This window comes from Bos indicus, chromosome X (assembly GCF_029378745.1).
Source record: "Bos indicus isolate NIAB-ARS_2022 breed Sahiwal x Tharparkar chromosome X, NIAB-ARS_B.indTharparkar_mat_pri_1.0, whole genome shotgun sequence".
Classification (NCBI taxonomy): Eukaryota; Metazoa; Chordata; class Mammalia; order Artiodactyla; family Bovidae; genus Bos; species Bos indicus.
In genome coordinates this window covers 128,660,469-128,680,033 of record NC_091789.1, presented here as the reverse complement: position 1 = coordinate 128,680,033, position 19,565 = coordinate 128,660,469, and the positions used below count along the sequence as shown (strand labels likewise).

General features: G+C 41.0%; 1 protein-coding gene and 1 non-coding gene across 2 annotated transcripts in view; one reads left to right on the top strand and one right to left on the bottom strand.

Annotated features, from left to right (window-relative positions):
* The window catches only part of PCYT1B (phosphate cytidylyltransferase 1B, choline), a 148,154-nt gene that overhangs the window by 125,209 nt on the left and 3,380 nt on the right, over positions 1-19,565 (bottom strand). The gene's annotated exons all lie outside the window — the stretch shown is intronic.
* On the top strand, positions 17,480-17,627 carry LOC139181811 (small nucleolar RNA SNORA12). Its single transcript, XR_011565550.1, has one exon. It is a non-coding gene; the product is annotated as a small nucleolar RNA SNORA12 (small nucleolar RNA).

Here is a 19,565-nt window from a genome sequence, read left to right as displayed (position 1 = left end):
CCTATACTAGGTGATATGGGAAGGAGATTGTCCATTCAGTCTTAATACTTTCATTGCCTCACAGAAGTGGCTCTCCTAAAGAGCAGTGCCACAGCCCTGGGAACTTGTCAGAAATTCTTGGGCCCCACCCCAGACCTACTGAGTCAGAAACTCAGGTGGTAGAGGCCAGGAATCTGAGTTTTAATGAATCCTCTGGGTTTTGGAGGCATTCTGCCATACCCTAAAGTTTAAGAACCACTGCCTAAAGCCACAAGATCCACTGAAAATCACCTAGCCCCCAAACCTTCACTGTGCTCCAGGCCACTGAGCTCCCAGCTTGGTTTGTAATTGGTCCTCTAATTCCCCCTTCAGAGTGGGAGGCTCACCTGTGCCCATTTAGCAGAGTCTTGGTGACTAGTGGAGTCCCTGTGAACCCCTCTTGCCCCAGAGCCTAGACTGTGTGGTTATCCCCCACCTTTTCGGTTGTCAGAGCGGGCAGATACCCTCTTCTTCCCCTCTTCATTCTCCCCTGCCACATCAAAACAAGATGCTGCCTCTGCTTAAAATGTCTTCACTGTGTCACCCAAGTCAGACCTTTAGCTAATAGTGCCACTATGTGCTAGATCCAAGTCGAACCTGACACATTATCAGCCTAAGTCCCTGAACCTCAAAATTTGGACCTCTACCTGCTGTGACTGTCAGCTCTATAACTAACTCCATTCCCACTAATCCTACCCCAGCCTGTCTTGGCTCCTCATGCTCCTCTTTCCACAGCCCAGTAGTTGAAGCTCACAGATCTAATGAGAAATAAACTCTTTCAGGCACTGGTCTGAGAGGGGCCTTTACCAGATTCACCCACTCTGGGGGGGTCAGTCTTGGCTGCTATTGCAACCTGATTCAGGAACTTCTTAATACCTGAATGGGTTATTGTAACTTCGGGCTTTGTGATGCTATTAGGATGATTAAGAATGACCAGTTAATTACATAATATAGAATTAAATATTTCATAATCCTCTGGTGCAGGGGTCCCCAACCTGTGGGATCTGATGCCTGATGATGTGAGATGGAGCTGATGTAATAGAAATAAAGTACAAAATAAATGTGATTCGCTTGAATCACTCCAAAACCATTCCTCCCACCCGTCCATGGAAAAATTGTCTTCCATGAACCTGGTCCCTGGTGCCAAAAAGGTTGGGGACCGCTGCTCTAGGGGATATATGGGAGGATGACTATAAAGGGATAGCAGGAGGGAGGTTACTGGGGTTATGGAATCGTTCTGTATCCTGATTATAGTAACAGTTACACAAATCTATACACAATGTTAACACTGTTTAAAAACATAAAACTCCATGGATGACATTGGTCAGTACATGCTACATACTTCAGAAAGTTCATACCCTTTGGCCCCAGAACTTTCCCTTGGGAATTTATCCCCAAAGAAATAATCAGAAGCTCATAAATAGTTTCAAAGATGTTAATGCTGACTTATTTACAAAAGGCAAAAAAAAAAAGTGATACAATTTACAGCAATAGGAAAAAGTTAAAAATAAAATACATACATATGTTATTATACATGCATTAAGAATCATGTTTTGAAGAAAAACTAATGCTAGGGGAACGTGTAAAGATTGTGTCAGATGAGAAAATCAGGTCACAACATATGATTCTGGAAATAACCCCAATTTTGCGATATGTATTAATACATCCTAGGATAAAGCACTGAAGGGAAATAGATCACGATATTAAGATGGAATTATGGGGGGTTTGGGCTTCTGTTTTACATTTTCCTGCCTATAACAGTTGGGGGGAAAATTAACATTATTACCCTTTCTCGCAAAAGGGATCAAGAGCCAGATACGGGGCACACGAACAAACAGAAAGGTGCAGGGAGTCGGTGAAAGGAAACTAAGTTGAAAGTCAAGAGCGATGCTGGGGAGTCCTATCAGCAGTTAGGCGAAGCAAAGGGAGTGTGTTGGAGGCAGGGTGTTCAGAAAATCCCCAGGGAACTTTCGGGGACTGGGCTCTTGCATCTTGCAACCTTGCATCTTGTATCTTCGGGAGAACTTGTTAGATTAGCGCTGCCCCTCCCGAGCACCACCATCTTTTCCGGCTACCATTTATCAAGCGCCTCTTATGCTCTTAGCACTATGCTAGGTACTTAGAGTGGGCTACTTGTAACCCCCTCAACATCTGATCAGGTGAGGAAACCGTCATAGGGACCTTCACTTCAGCTAGGAAGAGACCTAAGTATGACATCATTCTTCCCGCAAGCGCTCTTCACTTCAACATCGCATTGCTGGAAATACTCTTCCCAAAGATCTGCAGGGAAAAACTAAAATAATCTGTTCGGACCAGAAACTGTCCGAGCTTTGCCTGATGCCTGAGGCCTTCCCTTTTTTGTCAATGGGAAGCCAGCACCTGCATCTCCGCTGAGGGAATTATCTGGCCGCCGAAAGCCCCGCCCTCAGCCTCCCCGAATGTAACCTTTCGAGGCTGAAGGGCCAGAAAAGGAACCATCCACACCCCCAAGAGCTCTCAGCCAATGACTGAGAGGATTCAGTGTGTAAACACCCTACTGCTAAGATCCCCTGGAGGAGGAAATGGCAACTCACTCCTATATTCTTGCCTGGGAAATCCCGTGGACAGAGGAGCCTGGCAGGCTACAGTCCATGGAGTCGCAAAGAGTCAGACAGGACTGAGCTACTAAGCACGCACCCACACACTCAGTTCTCAAGTGGGATAATTGAGTCTACACTGTTCTACACTGACTGCCAGAGTTCCCCAGGGGGATTAAGTTCAACTTCCCATGGTGGTAGCTGCTTGACATAGGCCACAAATTGTACTGGTTGTCTTCCTTTCCTTGGCTCCCTTGCTCACATTCCTGTGGATGTTGCCCAGATTCACCTCCCCATTTAACTACTTGAACTTGAATTCTCCTCTCAGGGTCTGCTTCTAAGGGATCTACAACTAATACCATTTCAGAGTCCCATCATAAAGTTCTAACATGATGTATTTCTTATGGCAAATACCTTTCATATCCTCATCACATGTGGATAAAAATGAGTCTTAACAACGTATGCCTGTTTTTTAAAAACCAGGCATTACATTTAAGCCTGCTCTTCTTTAAAAATACCTTTCCCTTTTCCTCCATCTTTAATCCAGTCATGCTCCTATAAATTTTATATCCATTGTACACAAATGTTAAGTCAACCATACTGAAAATTTTAAAAGTTTGTATGTCCCTATATACATTATACTGCCTTTCAGGGTGAGGGGGTGGGGATGGGTGATGTGCCTCAAGGCTTTCAGGATCTTATTTCCTAGACCAGGGATTAAAACCAGGCCCTCAGCAGTGAAAGCACCAAGTCCTAACCACTGGACCACCAGGGAATTCCCTATAGTGATCTTAATATTTATAAAGAAGGCCATATGTGAAAACTTCCTTCCAAATCCTCCCCCCCCTTATCAGCATTCCTGAGTTCACTATTTCTTCCTCCTTTCCTTTACCCTTCATTTTCTTCATCTTCTCAGATTTACTTCAGATAAGGTATATGACTACAAGGAAAGGACATGGAAAGAACCAGTTCACAGAACTTAAGGTTTCCTGGAAACCACTCTGACCATCTATGGAATTTTGTGACTTTCATGGCTCTATATTGAATCAGTTCCCCAGTTTTCTACATGTAGCTGACAGTTTGGACCTAAAATCTGATGTAGCCCAGAAAAAAAAAGTTCACCATCTAAGTAATGAAACTCAGGAGTTACTCCTTTTCACTCACTCCAGGGAAACTGTGGTGATAAAAGTTTTGGGTAAAGCCTTTCACCCCTCACTTGTTTCTTTTACACAGTGAATTCTATCATCTGGGACTGACAAGTTTTAATACTGAAAATTTTCAAATGAGCAAACAGATTCAGAGAGGTTAAGTAACTTGAGCAAGGTCATAGAGTAAGTGGCAGAAGTATACTTGAGTCCAGGTCCTCCTGAAGCAAAGTTCAACTCTCTTTTCTACCAGATTACACTGCCTTACTTAGATTTGTTAACAAGGTCGCTGAGCTAACTCATGCATATCTCATCACCCCAAATAACCTCTCCACCTCTTTTCTATTGAATCCATGTAACATGAAGCACTCTTCACTTGTATTCATTCAGTTCATTTCCTACCTCTGAAACCACGGACCTGGACTCATTGTAGGGGCTCAAGTTTACAGAAGCATTGCCCAATTCACCAGTGGGTCAAGAGGGAGGTTGATACAGGCCATTAGGGGAAAAAATAATGATGGGACAGAAAAAGCAGTAAGTTTCAAAACTTTTTGTTTGAAAAACAAACTCAAGAAGATAGAAAGTGCTTTATTTTATTCTTGACATGGATTTTCTTCTTTTTCCAGCTTCTAGAATAACCAGAAAAGAATTATCCTCATTTATTTGACCAGAATTTATTGAGTCTGTTATGCAGAGTTTTAAGGTGCTAGGGAGCAACTGCACAGACTCAACATGAGAAACCTACTGCATGAATGAAAATGCCATTCACAAAATGTCACCTATCATCTTATATTTTAAAGAAATAAATATTTGACATAAGTCAGAGAGATGAACGGGAAGGAGCACCAGTTCTTAGCACTCATGGACACCAGACTATAATGGTTATGCCTGTGTTTGAGAAGGTCCTAAAAGAGAGAAGTTGTTTTTATCAAAATGAGATGTATTTATCTAAATGCTGATGTAAAATCAGTTGTAAATATGACATATGTTGTTTTGCTCTAGCAAAACAGATATGATAGCAGCTTTTGTGCATAAATTAAAGTTGCCCTTAGCTAGAATAAATCATTCTTATTGACATTAGCAGCTGTGTAGTCAGTAAAGAATTATTGTTGCTATTACTTGGTGGTATTTATAAACACTTTTATTTTCCAAGTGCTTTACAATCACTTATTGTCTAATTAATATCTAATCATCTGTTTACAAGTAATAATCATGCATGTAGAGCAGTTTAATCAAAACTCCAAATGCAGCCACCATCATACTTGAGAATGTTATGTAAATTTTTGTCCCTTCTTGACGGGGCTTGGGTCCAGACATATGGCCGAAACAGATAATACAGCAGAAAAAAAATGAATAAAGATTCCTCACTTGGATTTGAGCATAATTTGGAATCACAGCTTTTTGCATGCCAAATATATTATCTGAATGTCAGCGGGTAAGAATATAGGTAATTTTCAATGCTTAATGGCTCAATTACACAGTTATATAAAATTTTTTATTTATTTAAGGCACAAAAATGGATGATAGTTTATAATACATGCTCAAGGGCAGGCACCAATTTAACATGGGAACTGTTAGTCAATCACTGTTTCAGTGATTTTTCAGGAAAAGAGATCAAATGTAGCAAAGGTGGCTTAGAGACCTTCAAGGTTAATCTATCCAGGTTCACGTGTAGATGAAGCTATGGCCAGTACAAACCCCTGCCATTCTTAATTATCCACTGTATGTGGATGTACTGCTATCTCCCTTGGGTCTCCCCAAGTGTTATTCTATAAGCAATTATGGGAACCATGAAAGCATTTTTTAAGCAGATGAATGATATGCATACTAATCCAACCTTTTTCCTCTAGGATAAATTTTCCTACAAGTCAAATTGCTGAGTCAGAGGACTTGCATTTTTAAGGTTTTATATACATTTTTGGGGTTACTTTATCGAGTTGTCCTCCAGAATATGACACTATTTGTCCTCCAAATCAACACTTCTTCTGATAATCCCCAAGAGGTGTCTTTCTTGGTTATTGATCTGCCATTACCAGTTTTCTTCCTTCTTGCTTTCTCCCCAGGCATAGTTTCCCAGTACTGCAGCAAATACTGCAGGATTCTGGCCCCTGGCCTTCTGGATCTGCTATAAATATGCTTGACTGGCAAGGGAGGCATCAAGACCATCTGATGTCAAGATGGATAAATTCATTCACAAGTAAACTAGTATTACACTCCTTGGACTTTATACTAATTCATTTGAATAGCTTGGACTCCAAAGTGAAATTTTCATCTTGTGAACTCTGTGCAGTCTTTGAATGCTCAAAGAGAGACTTGGTTTAACCTTTGGTATTAGTTTCCTATTGCTGTTATAACAATTTACCACAAATACAGTGGCTTAAAACACCACAAATTTATCATCTTAAAGTTCTTAAAATTGCCATAGGTGATTTAAAGTGCCTATACTTAGTGGGCTAAAGTCAATATATCAGCAAGACTGCCTTTCTCCTGGAGCCTCCAGAGGTGACTTTTTCCAGCTTCTAGAACTGCCAGCATTACTTGGCTCACAGCCCTCTTCCTTCCATTTCAAAAACAGCAGTTGCACCCCTCTAGCCTCTGCTTCAGTAGTCACATCCCTTAATTCTCCTGCCTGCCTTTTTCCCTTGAAAAGACCCCTGTGGGACTTCCCTGGCAGTCCAGCGGTTGAGAATCCACCTGCCATTACAGGGGATGCAGAGAAACAGGATCCTACATGCCTCGAGACAACTAAGCCCGCATACCACAACTACTGAGCCCTCGCCATTCGGGGCACAAGCACCGCAACTAGAGAGAAGCCCATGCACCCCAACAAAGAGCCCGCAGGCCACAAGGAAGATCCACACGCCACAACTAAGACCCAACACAGCCAAATTAATAAATACATATATATATATATATGTGTGTGTGTGTGTGTGTATATATATATATATATATATTTTAAAAAGACCCTTGTGATGACATTGGGTCCACGTGGGTGATGCAGGATGCTTATTCCCTTCACAAGAACTTTAACCTAATTACATCTGTAAAATCCCTTTTGCCATGAAAAGTGACACATTTCCCAGGTTCTGGGAATTAGGATGTGGCCATCCTGAGGGGGAGGGTACATCATTCTGCCTATCACACTTTCCTTAGCATGAGCTGGACCTGGTATCTCATTTCCAGATATTGGAACAATACATTGCCTGTAATTTTAATACTTAGTAATTTATGAAACTGTACTCCGTATCAGGCATAAGCACTATACCAGGTTTGCAGGAAAGAATCAATGATTAGAAGGGTTTTGTAGTTTGTCCAAAGTCATGGAGCCAGACAATGGCAGAGTGGAGTTTCAAACTCAGGTCTGCTGGACTTCAAAGCCCCTCCTCACCACGTGCTTCCTCTGTAGCTCATTTCCCATGCTCTGCTTGGTTCGCTCTCTTTGGCTAGCTTTCTGGTTGAAAGCTTTTCATTTAGTTTGACATTAAATGGTACAATCTAGCTAGATAAAACCTTTTATTAGGCCCCTATAAATCTCCTTTTGGAGTCATTCAGTAGGTGCCAGTGGAGGATGTCATCTTGAAACGCTCCTTCAAGTTGATGTCTTCATGTCTTCTAATAAATCTTCAAAAAAGTGGCATCAGATGGGCTCTTCCTCCATCATACAAGCAGAAGTGGACCCTCCCCCCCCAGGTTATCTTCTGTGAGTGAAATGTAAATCTCTGAATAATATCAGGTGGTGCTGGTGAAAACTGATCATTCCAAAGGCCCCCAACTATCAATATACCAAATATCTTACTCTTGAAAACAGACAGCCTAACACTTTAGGAGGTATAAATTCATGTCTTAATAAAGTTTCTCACCATCTCTGCTTCACTCCCCAAAGTTCTCAGCCTTGGCTGTACATCAAAATTATTAGCAGACCGGGGGACGGAGGTTTTCAAACCCCAAGGCTGTATTCCCACTCCCTAGATATTCTGGCCTACTTGGCCTGTGACACAGTATCAGAACTTTTAAAGATACAAAACCAAAAAAAAAAAAGTTGAGAACCACTATGGTGAAACAGATATGGTGAGAGACTTAACTAAGACACGGATTTTGACTCCCAAACTGTTTAGGCCTTCTTTTTTCCAAGACTCTGTATTTTGTTTGCATTGAAAGAAATAAGCCCTATTAGTGTATGTGTCCCAAGAAGCTGGCTATGTACAAACCTTCCTTATGTCTAAAAGCAATCATTTTAAACCTAATCTTAATTAATCTTAATTTAAACCCTAACCCTAACCCTAAGCCAGAGGAGAGGTTATATCGAATGACTCACTAATGGTGCTTGAGAGAACCATATACACAGAAGCCCATCGTTGCTGTAAGAAGAAATTCTCTTGAGTAAGCAAGTAAGCAAGCATGGGATAAACACTTTCAAAGAAAAATAATCCTTTATTTCTGCAAAATAGGCTTAACCTCACCACACCATTTAAACATAAGAACTAAAAAGAATTAGCTAAACTAAACTAAAAAGAACTAAAAACTATTAGCATTAAACCATGGCAGTCCCTAGCACAAATAATACCACCATTGTTATACAGTAGGTTCTCATTTGATCATTCTTGAAGCTGGATGAGAAGTACACGAACAGGACAAATAGGAAGGGACTGCTTTGTCTAATTTTGCATATATTTGAAATTTTCCATAATAAAGTGTTTTTTGAAAAGTTAAAATTTGGTCACTGTTTATTAGTTGTCTAGCACTTTAAGTGCCTATACTAAGGCAATGTATATAAATGCACAAAGTTTGCCATCAGACTTCTAGATTCACTGCTAAATTACAAACTATGTGTTCTTCAGCAAATGACCTAACATCTTTCAGCCTCAGTTTCCTTACCAATAAAGTAAAGCTAATTATATCCCTGAAGGCTTTGTAGAGAAAAAATATAAGTAAAGTGTTTAGCTGAGTGCCTTAAATAAATATCTTTTTTAGACCTCCTTCCTTTGTTTTTTTTTTTTTTTTTTTGTCTGCTACTTTTCAATATAGAAAAGCAAGGAGCCCTTCATGTCACCTAGATGAGTAATATTGACTCAGTCAATTTCTTTTCACATTATTCCCTGGAAAATGTAGACAGCCTGGTATGTTTGTTTCCAAGGGTTTAAAACAGCAAGCAAACCCTGGAGAGATCCAGGGAATGAGGAGTGAGAAAGAACGTTATGTAGTTAACTCAGTTTTCAGTCAAGGGTGGTTTTGTCCCACAAGGGATATTTAACAATGTCTAGAGACAAACTGCGGAGAAGGCAATGGCACCCCACTCCGGTACTCCTGCCTGGAAAATCCCATGAACGGAGGAGCCTGGTAGGCTGCAGTCCATGGGGTCACTGAGGGTCAGACACGACTGAGCGACTTCACTTTCACTTTTCAGTTTCATGCATTGGAGAAGGAAATGGCAACCCACTCCAGTGTTCTTGCCTGGAGAATCCCAGGGATGGGGGAGCCTGGTGGGCTGCCGTCTATGGGGTCACACAGAGTCAGACATGACTGAAGTGACTTAGCAGCAGCAGCAGCAGCAAAAACAAACTGTGGAAAATTCTTCAAGAGATGGGAATACTAGACCACCTGACCTGCCTCTTGAGAAATCTGTATGCAGGTCAGGAAATAACAGTTAGAATTGGACGTGGAACAACAGACTGGTTCCAAATAGGAAAAGGAGTACGTCAGGGCTGTATATTGTCACCCTGCTTATTTAACTTATACGCAGAGTACATCATGAGAAACGCTGGGCTGGAGGAAACACAAGCTGGAATCAAGATTGCCAGGAGAAATATTAATAACCTCAGATATGCAGATGACACCACCCTTATGGCAGAAAGTGAAGAACTAGAGAGTCTCGTGATGAAAGTGAAAGAGGAGAGTGAAAAAGTTGGCTTAAAGCTCAACATTCAGAAAACGAAGATCATAGCAGCTGGTCCCATCACTTCATGGCAAATAGATGGGGAAACAGTGGAAACAGTGACAGACTTTATTTTGGGGGGCTCCGAAATCATTGCAGATGGTGACTGCAGCCATGAGATTAAAAGATGCTTACTCCTTGGAAGGAAAGTTATGACCAACCTAGACAGCATATTAAAAAGCAGAGACATTACTTTGTCAACAAAGGTCCACCTAGTCAAGGCTATGGTTTTACCAGTGGTCATGTATGGATGTGAGAGTTGGACTATAAAGAAAGCTGAGTGCTGAAGAATTGATGCTTCTGAATTGTGGTGTTGGAGAAGACTCTTTCGAGTCCCTTGGACTGCAAGGAGATCCAACCAGTCCATCCTCAAGGAGAGCAGTCCTGGGTGTTCATTGGAAGGACTGATGTTGAAGCTGGAACTCCAATACTTTGGCCCCCTGATGCGAAGAACTGACTCATTTGAAAAGACCCTGATGCTGGGAAAGATTGAAGGCAGGAGGAGAAGGGGAGGGCAGAGGATGAGATGGTTAGATGGCATCACTGACTCAATGGACATGAGTTTGAGTAAACTCCGGGAGTTAGTGATGGATATGGAGGCCTGGTGTGCTGCAGTCCATGGGGCTGCAAAGAGTCAGACACAACTGAGCGACTGAACTGAACTGAACTGAGAGATATTTTTGGTTGTCACAAGCTGGGTGGAGGGGTGCTACTGGCATCTACTGGTTAGAGACCAGAGATGCTGCTAAGCATCCTACTGTATGCACAGGGTTGTTCCCCACAACAAATAATTATTTGGCCCAAGATACCAGCAGTACCAAGGCTGAGAAACACTGGGCTGATGTGACTAAAACTCCTTGATGAAGCTTTTCCTAGATAATTAACTTTGCCTGTCTTTGTTCGTCTTATCTGATGCATACAGGTTATTAAAAGCATGCTCAGGAGAAATCATTCAAGATGTGATTACTCTATCTCTGTGGCCCTAATTTGTTATTCATTTCCTTATGAGAAAAAAAAATCTGAGTGGTGTTCTGATTTTATTGCCTTTGAGTTTCAAAGAGCAAACTTGAAGCATGCACTGATTACCTTCTTAATTAATAGACTGCGAAGGCAGGGCATCACTTTATTAACTAGTGGGAAGGATGTACTGTCTCCCAACAACTCGGTAGTCTTTATTCCCCACTGTTATGCCACTGGGGGAAAATTGAGATGAAGAAGTTTCAGACTGCTCCCCAAACAGATATATTTCTCTTGTTAAAATGGCCCATTTCAGTGTAGATGACACCTTCCTACCAAGACATTATTAAATAGAATCATCCCCTTTCTAAAGTCAGAATACTTGAGGTCAGGACCACAGTACCACAGGTGCTGAAGGAAAGAGGTAAATGGTGTTAACTGTATTTAACTAGCAAGCAATAGTCAGGCTATTTCTGTGAGAGATGTTTTAGGAGGCAGTTGTTTAATAGCTTCAGTCATGTCTGACTCTTTGTGACTGACTGTAGCCCACCAGGCTCCTCTGTCCATGGGATTTCCCAGGCAAGAATACTGGAGTGGCTTGTTATTTTCTCCTCCACGGGATCTTTCCAACCCAGGGATCAAACCCACATCTCCCGTATTGGCAAGTGGATTCTTTACCCCTGCACTACCTGGGAAGCCCTTTAGGGGACAGGGCGTGGGGTAAAAATCTTTGAGAAGAAAAGAAGTAGGGGGAAATCTGGACAGGTGGTGGAATGGCTTAAGGATCTATGATGTGGTTCCTATTTCTTTATTTCTACCTCACTCCATCCCATCCATTCTCTGAAAACTGCCCCACCCCTCAGCCTAGGGAATTGGGTTAGGACACCCAATTAAGAGAACCAAGCCAGGCCTATTCAGTGATTTCTCAGATCCTCAGATTCCCTCTTTCAGGAATTAGAACTAAGAGATAGAGACTGAGTGGGTCTGGAACTGAGCTGTAGGCAGTATGTCCACAGATGACTCTTAAGGACAGGAACCAGAGTAGCCTGAGAAGCCCTCAGGGTTTATCTGTGGACATACTGCCTACAACTCAGCTCTAACCATCTATGTCTGAGACAGATGGGTCCACATCCCTACCAAGAGATGAGACTAACATGAGAAATGAAGCTGAGAGCTGTCTACAGGGAAAGGCCACTTAACAGACATTTGAGCTCCATGCCCAGGAGGGTCAAGGGATGACACTCTGCCCCAGAGACCAGCTCACAGTAAATTCCCTTTCTCAGAAATCCTATAAGTGGTTCTAGATATACCACACTTCTAATACTTTCATATATAGTCTTACAACTGTTTTGTGTTATATTGAATTATTGTTTATCTAATCATGTTAGCTAATTCTCATTTGTAACTTTTATACTTATGTCTCATTTTGTCAATTAACTTACCAACTGGACTTGGGAAGACCAGTTCCTACTCTCAGGGTCCATCCACTTTCTTACATCATCCTCAACCCACTCAGACTGGCTTCCACCACTCCACTAAAACTGAATTATGTTTCTATGTGTTTCTTAGATGCACAGAAAGATCTTTCCGAGCAGCAGATCTTGATTAGGAGAGATTTCATCTCCTCACCCCCAAGGTGATTTTGCAGTGTCTGTCTTGATAGTCAGAAGTTGGAGGCTGCTAAAAGCATCTGATGTGTAGAAACCAGAGATGCTGCTAAACATGTTACAATGCACAGGAAAATCCCACACAACAGTTATCCATCCCCTAACTGTCAATAATGTCAAAGCTGAGAAACCTTCAGTTCAGTTCAGTCACTCAGTTGTGTCCAGCTCTTTGTGACCCTATGGACTGTAGCACACCAGGCCTCCCTGTCCATCACCAACTCCCAGAGTTTACTCAAACTGATGTCCATTGAGTCAGTGATGCCGTCCAACAATCTCATCCTCTGTCGTCCACTTCTCCTCCCACCTTCAATCTTTCCCAGCATCAGGGTCTTTTCAAATGAGTCAGTTCTTCGCATCAGATGGCCAAAGTATTGGAGTTTCAGCATCAGTCCTTCCAATGAATATTCAGGACTGATTTCCTTTAGGATGGACTGAGAAACCTTGCTTTAGGGCAAAGAAGTGTCTTTGAGACATAACACAATTCAAAATGGGCAACAAATTTGAATAGACATTTCTCCAAAGAAGATATACAAATGGCCAATGAACGTGTTAAAAAATGCTCAACATCATTAGCCATTAGGGAAATGCAAATCAAATCCCCAAGGAGATGCCACTTCACACACACTAGAAAGGGTATAATTTTTTTCAATGGAAAATAACAAGAATTGATGAGTACGCGGAGAAATTGGAACACTCATGCATTGATGGTGGGAATGTAAAATTGTGCAGCCTCTTTGGAAAACAAAGTTTGAAAGTTCCTCAAAAAGTTAAACGTCAAGTTACCACTTAAATTACCAATTCCACTCCTGAGAGAATTGAAAATATATGTCCACAAAAAAAACATAAAAAACATGTACATGAATGTCATAGCAGCATTAATCACTTTAACCAAGACGTGAAAACACCCATATGTCCTTAGATGGTGAATGGAGAAACAAATGGTTGTATATTCATACAATGGAATATTATTTGGCCATAAAAAGAATGGAGCACCAATATACACTACAACATGACTAAATCTTGAAAACATATGCTAAGTGAAAGAAGCCAGACACAAAAAAACACATATATTGTATGATTTCATTTATCTGTAATGTCTAGAATAGGTAAATCCATAGGACAGAAAGTAGATTCATGGTTGCCTGGTGCTGGGGGTATGCTGAGGGAATGGAGAGTGACTGCTAATAAGTACAGGGTTTCTTTTGGGGGATGATGAAAGTGTTCTAAAATTAGATTGTGTTCATGGTTACAGGACCCTGTGAATATGCTAAAAAAATTTGACTTCCATACTTTAAATTACATCTTTGAAAGAATGTCTCTTTCTATCTTTGGATGGCCTACCCCAAAGTAGGTACTCATTAAATAAGGCAGTACATCTGAGACATGGAGGACAAAAAGATTTCTTTCCTGCTCTGATTACCAACATATTAACATTTTTTTGCCCAAAAAGGAACAGTAGTGGACTTCCCTGATGATCCAGTGGTGAAGAATCTGCCTGCCAATGCAGGAGACACGGGTACTATCCCTGGTCTGGGAAGACCACATGCCCACATGCTGCAGGGCAACTGAGCCCATGCACCACAACTACTGAGCCTGAGCTCTGCAGCCCGGGAGCTGCAAACACTGAAGCCTGTGAGCCTAGAACCAGTGCTCCACAACATGAGAAGCCCCCACAGTGAGAAGCCTGTGCACCACAACTAGAGAGCAGCCCCCTCTCACTGCAACTAGACAAAGCCAGCACACAGCAATGAAGATCCAGTGCAACCATAATGAATAAATACTTTTTTAAAAAGAGTTACCTAAATTTCCCCCCAAATCTATTTACGCCCATTGTACTTGTGATTGCAAAGATATCATTTAATTAAATGTTATATAAATGATGAGGAAAAGGTGCTTAAAAAAAGAAACTAAGTTGGTTTATAAAGAAAAGATAGTCATGGGATTTTTTAAAATTGTTATTAAATTGGGTGAGAACAAGACCACTGTAAAAGATAGGGACAAAATTCCCCCAAATCTAGGATTCCACACAGAGTGTTTTCAGAGTATCTCGACTTTTCACTTCATTTAGAATTCACCCAAAATGGAAACCAGAGACATTGCCTATATGTATGCCTGCCCAGTGGTAAGGAATCTGCCTGCCAATGCAGGAGACATGGGTTTGATTCCTGGGTGGGGAAGATCCCCTGGAGCAGGAAATGGCAACCCACTCCAGTATTCTTGCCTGGAAAATTCCAAGGACAGAGGAGATTGGCAGGCTGTAGTCCATGGGGTCGCAAAGAGTCATGACTCAGTGACTAAGCATGCATGTAATGAAGAAAACATAGAGCTCTAATCAGTGGCCCAGTTAAAGCACCAACAACTTAATACCATATTTATTTTAAATTTACATAAAATATTTAGTGTATATATTTATCATTTTTTAAAACAAGTCTCCATTATAACCATTTTATATTTCAGTTAATCAACCCACCGGTCTGTACTGTATAGGATAAGAAGTCTTCTGTGCTTCCTGGTGATTATAACTCTCCTACCTCATATAATGAAGAAAACCCTACAAAACTCTTTGATTAATGTTCCATTTTTGTCTTGAATTCCATGTGTGATATTTAAGGAAAATCTTTCAACTGTCATCCTAAGGAAAAGTGTGATAGTGACATGGAAAAGCATTTATGAGGCAAATCTGTGTACAAGTCTTAGCCATCTCTCTCGAAGGCTTATCCAACTCTGCCCATCTCTGGACAACTGAGAAAGTTGTGGAGAGTGAGTCTGCCATCTTTACTATCTCTAAGCAGGTCCCACCTGGCTTTTAGATATCACAAAACCCCTAGCAACCCTAGGAGTCTGGCAGGATTTAAGGTGGAGAGCCTTGAAAACAGCTTCCCAGGTGGCACTAGTGGTAAAGAACCTGCCTGCCGATGAAGGAGACGTAAGAGACTCAGGTTTGACTCCTGGGTCCGGAAGATCCCTTGGAGGAGGAAAGGTCAACCCACTCCAGTATTCTTGCCTGGAGAATCCCATGGACAGAGGAACCTAGCGGGCTACAGTTCATAGGGTCGCAAAGAGTCAGACACCACTGAAGCAACTTAGCACTGATGCATGCCTTGTAAACAGTGATCATGTCTTTGTTGCTATTGTTAATAATGTCAATAAATTTAGAGGCTGGAGTCAAGCTGAAGTTGGTTCACCCAACACTGATCTATAATCAGTGAGTTGGAGGCTGAGTTGAAATTCACTCATTCTACTAGATGACCTTAGATGGACAAATTCAGGATTCTCCCCAGACAAGAAGAATACAGAATAAACAGCGATTTAAATTTCTTTCACTCATTCAACAAACATTTACAAAGCATCTACAGTATGTCAGGAGCCAGGTATCTAAGATAAATGTGATAGCCTCTACTCTCAAAGAATATAGAGCAAAAAATATATATGTAGGGCAAAAGAAGTGAAGTTGCTCAGTCATGTCTGACTCTTTGCGACCCCATGGACTGTAGCCTACCAGGCTCCTCAGTCCATGGAATTTTTCAGGCAAGAGTACTGGAGTGGGCTGCCATTTCCTTCTCCAGGTTATCTTCTTGACCCAGGGATCAAACCCGTGTCTCCCGAATTCCAGGCAGACACTTTCCCTGAGCCACCAGGGAAGCCCAAAGTTTTTTTGTAGGGCAAAGTTTTTTTTTTTTTTTTCACTGTGTCATGCAGCTTCTGAGATCTTAGATCTCTGATCGGAGATGGAACCCGTGTCCCATGCAGTGGAAGCACAGAGTCCTAACCACTGGACCACCAGATAATCTCTCTCCCTTTTTAGGGCAAACTCTTAAAAGATTAAGATTTTTTAGTAAATATGATGGTACTGTTAAAAATTCTAATCACACTAGTTTTTGCTTTCAAAAGAATTATTTAAATTCTTCTATATATTTTGTTTCTATCTTAATGGAATGAGGCTGAAGGTGAAGCTCCAATACTTTGATCACCTGACACGAAGAGCTGGCTCAGTGGAAAAGACACTGTTGCTGGGAAAGATTGGAGGTAGGAGGAGAAGGGGACAACAGACAATGAGATGGTTGGATGACATCACCGACTCAATGGACTTGAGTTTCAGCAATCTCCGGGAGATGGTGGAGGACAGAAGAACCTGGCATGCTGCAGTCCATGGGGTCACAAAGAGTCAGACATGACTGAGTGACTGAACTGAACTGAAGGTTTTTCAACTTTGGCATTATTGACATTTAGTGACTGAACAACAACAATGGAATGAAGAAGACAGATTTGAAACATGTTTCCTTTTTGTCCTGGGTCATCCTTTCCAATTTCTAAAATTCCTTTTCTCTTTCTCTATATGGTGTGGGTGTGTGTGTGAGGGAGAAACAGACAGACAAAGAGAGAGACAAAGTGGCAGGGGGGTGATTTAGTTTTTGAAAAGACAGAGAACTTAAAAAATGTCCTAATACCTGGGGCAAGATTGAAATAAAGAGTATGTTTTCACATTATGAGGTCTCATTGTGAGCATGGGGCAAGATTAATTTTAGGCCAGTTCTTGTATATTCTTTACTCCATGGTATTTGAAAGGTATTTCTTCAAGTCCCTTAGAAGAAAGGACAAAAAAACACAAAAAACCAGTAAGATTCCTTTTCTCCCCATAGTTTCCAGCCTAGGAAGACCAAGGGAACCCCAGGTTTCACACACCGCCAAGTCCAGTCTCTTACTCCCATCTTTTTTGTGTGCGAATTGAGCTGTTGAGGTGAGCCTGTGAGAGTGCCCACATGCTTGATAGTCAAGGCTTGCTTTAGAGGACCGCAGTGAGTGGGACTCAACAGTTCAGGCAGAGACTTTAGTGTCTTCAAGAGACTCGGATTCAGTTGTATCAGGAATGGAGCATGTGCTCCACCTGTCAACTTTCAGAGGAAGAACAATCAATCAGCACAGTAGCCTGTAGCGGTGATGACACCTGTTAATTGAGGACATGTGACCCGTGGATCAGTCTCCCACACAGTTTGCAAAGGAGACAAAGACTGTTGAGTTAGCTGAAGGCTGTGCAAATCAATACCTGTTCCTGTAATATTAGAATTCATCTGCAGAAATTACAGAGGAATGAGAAGGAAAAGGTCTAATTGTATTTTGGAACAAAAAGTGAAAATGTAATATCTACTTTCCCTTTAAGGAAGTGGCTTAAAAAAATGTTCAGATAGTTGTGGTGGTTTTCTTTTCGGCACTCGTGCTGAATTTTCAAATGGTTCTGACTCTGCTACAGATATTGTACAGGAGCTGCCAAAGGTTTAATGGCAAAGAGATCTCTTTCCAGCCTTTCCTGAATCAGAGATTGGCTCTCAAAGATGGCAGAAAAAAAAATGTTCAGATAACTAAACTTCAGAAATGTGGAGGGTTCTAAACTGTTTAATTTCCTTCAAATAAAGACCAAATATGGGACTTTCCTAGTGGTTCAGTGGTTGGGACTCTGTATTCCCAATGCAAGGGGCCCTGGATCCATACCTGTTTAGGGAACTAGACCCCACATGCCATAACTAAGAACCTGCATGCCGAAACTAAGATCCAGTGTGACCAAATTAAAAATAATAATAATAAAATAAAAATTTTTAAAAAGACTAAATAGTCAACATACAGTTATGTTGTTTCTATTAATTTTTCTTTCTTCTCTTATGGCCTACACACCAATCAACAGATTTTCATAGAACTCCTACTATGTGCCAGGCTCTGTCCATAGGAGCAATCCCACCAGGAAGTCCTGGGATACAATGCAAGAAGTAAGGGCTTTGGAGTTAGATCTTGAGCTAATAAAAATTTCACAGTGAAAGTTATTTTATGCTACTGACTTAATGATCTAGAGGAAGAGAGCAAGGTAAATCATTAGTATAATATGGCTTTACATAGAATTTTGGAATAGCAGAAAGAACTAGGCTAACCATGTTATTTCCTACCAGGTTACTGTAGGGGATCCTGGTTTTAATGAATAAATAAAAATGATGTGTAATTATTGTATCAATTGCTTGTATCTAAGTGAGTGCTTCTGGAGTTACTTGATAATGCTTAAAAATCTTTGGTATCTGAAGTGTATAATGTCTCCTTGACCTCTTATCTATATTATTAATTTGCAGATCAAAGTTAACTTGGTGCTCTGCAAATGAAGAAACTTCACATGAAGGAGATTTCACAGGAAAAAGTTAAATCCATATAATTTGTAACAGAACTGCAATATATTTTGAGGAAATGTGTCAACTATCTAAAAGAGACATTATGACTCAAAGCAGCATACATGATAGAACTTTCTGAAATGATGGAATATTCTGTATCTGCAGTGTCTCAATAAGGTTGCCACTAGCTCCCTGTGACTACTGAGCACTTGAAATGTGGTTAGTACAAGTGAGAAACTAAACTTTACATTTTTGGTTAGTGGCTACCTTATTTGTAGAACACTGGTGGCTCAGATGGTAAAGCGTCTGTCTGCAATGCAGGAGACCCGGTTTCGATCCCTGGTAGCCTGGTAGGCTACTGTCCATGGGGTTGCAAAGAGTCGGACACGACTGAGCGACTTTACTTCACTTCACCTTGTTTGTTGGTGTAGGTTTAAAGAAACAGTGAAACTGGATCCCAAGAATCTGAATTCCAGCCCTCTCCTTTTTACCTTGGACAATTTATTTAACCTCTCTGAGCCTCAATTTTCACTTGAAAATGAGAATATAAATAATATCTACCTTATAGCATTTGGAGTAAGAGGTACTGAGATAATGTTCAGGCATTCTCTTACTTCCAGAATAAGTGCCAACCGAATACTAAAGTTAAATATGTGGAAAGTGAATAACTCTTTCATACAAAAGGAGTTTCCATTCTTGGAGAGATTAAAAATGCAGTTGACCTTTGAACAATATGGGTTTGAACTGTGCAGGTCCACTTATTGTCTTCAACAGTAAATACTACAGTAATGCACCACCTGTGGTTGGTTGCATCGTTTAGGGCAGACAAGTCATATACTTGGATTTTCAACTGCACAGAGTCGGCCTTCTAACCCTTGCATTGTTCAAGGGTCAACTGTATTATTAAATTCATAATTATCCTCACCATTCAGATACAATATGTAATGACAGTGCTTATAACTATTAACTGCAAGCAACACCATTAGCAATAGCCAGAAATGGTCATGGGTATCAATGTACAATGCCCAAAAGGGCTGGCAGTCAGAAAGTTAGATTTACAGAATTTTACAGAGGTCAGCTTCTGTATGGAAAATACATGGAGAACAGAAAAGCAGGATTAAAAT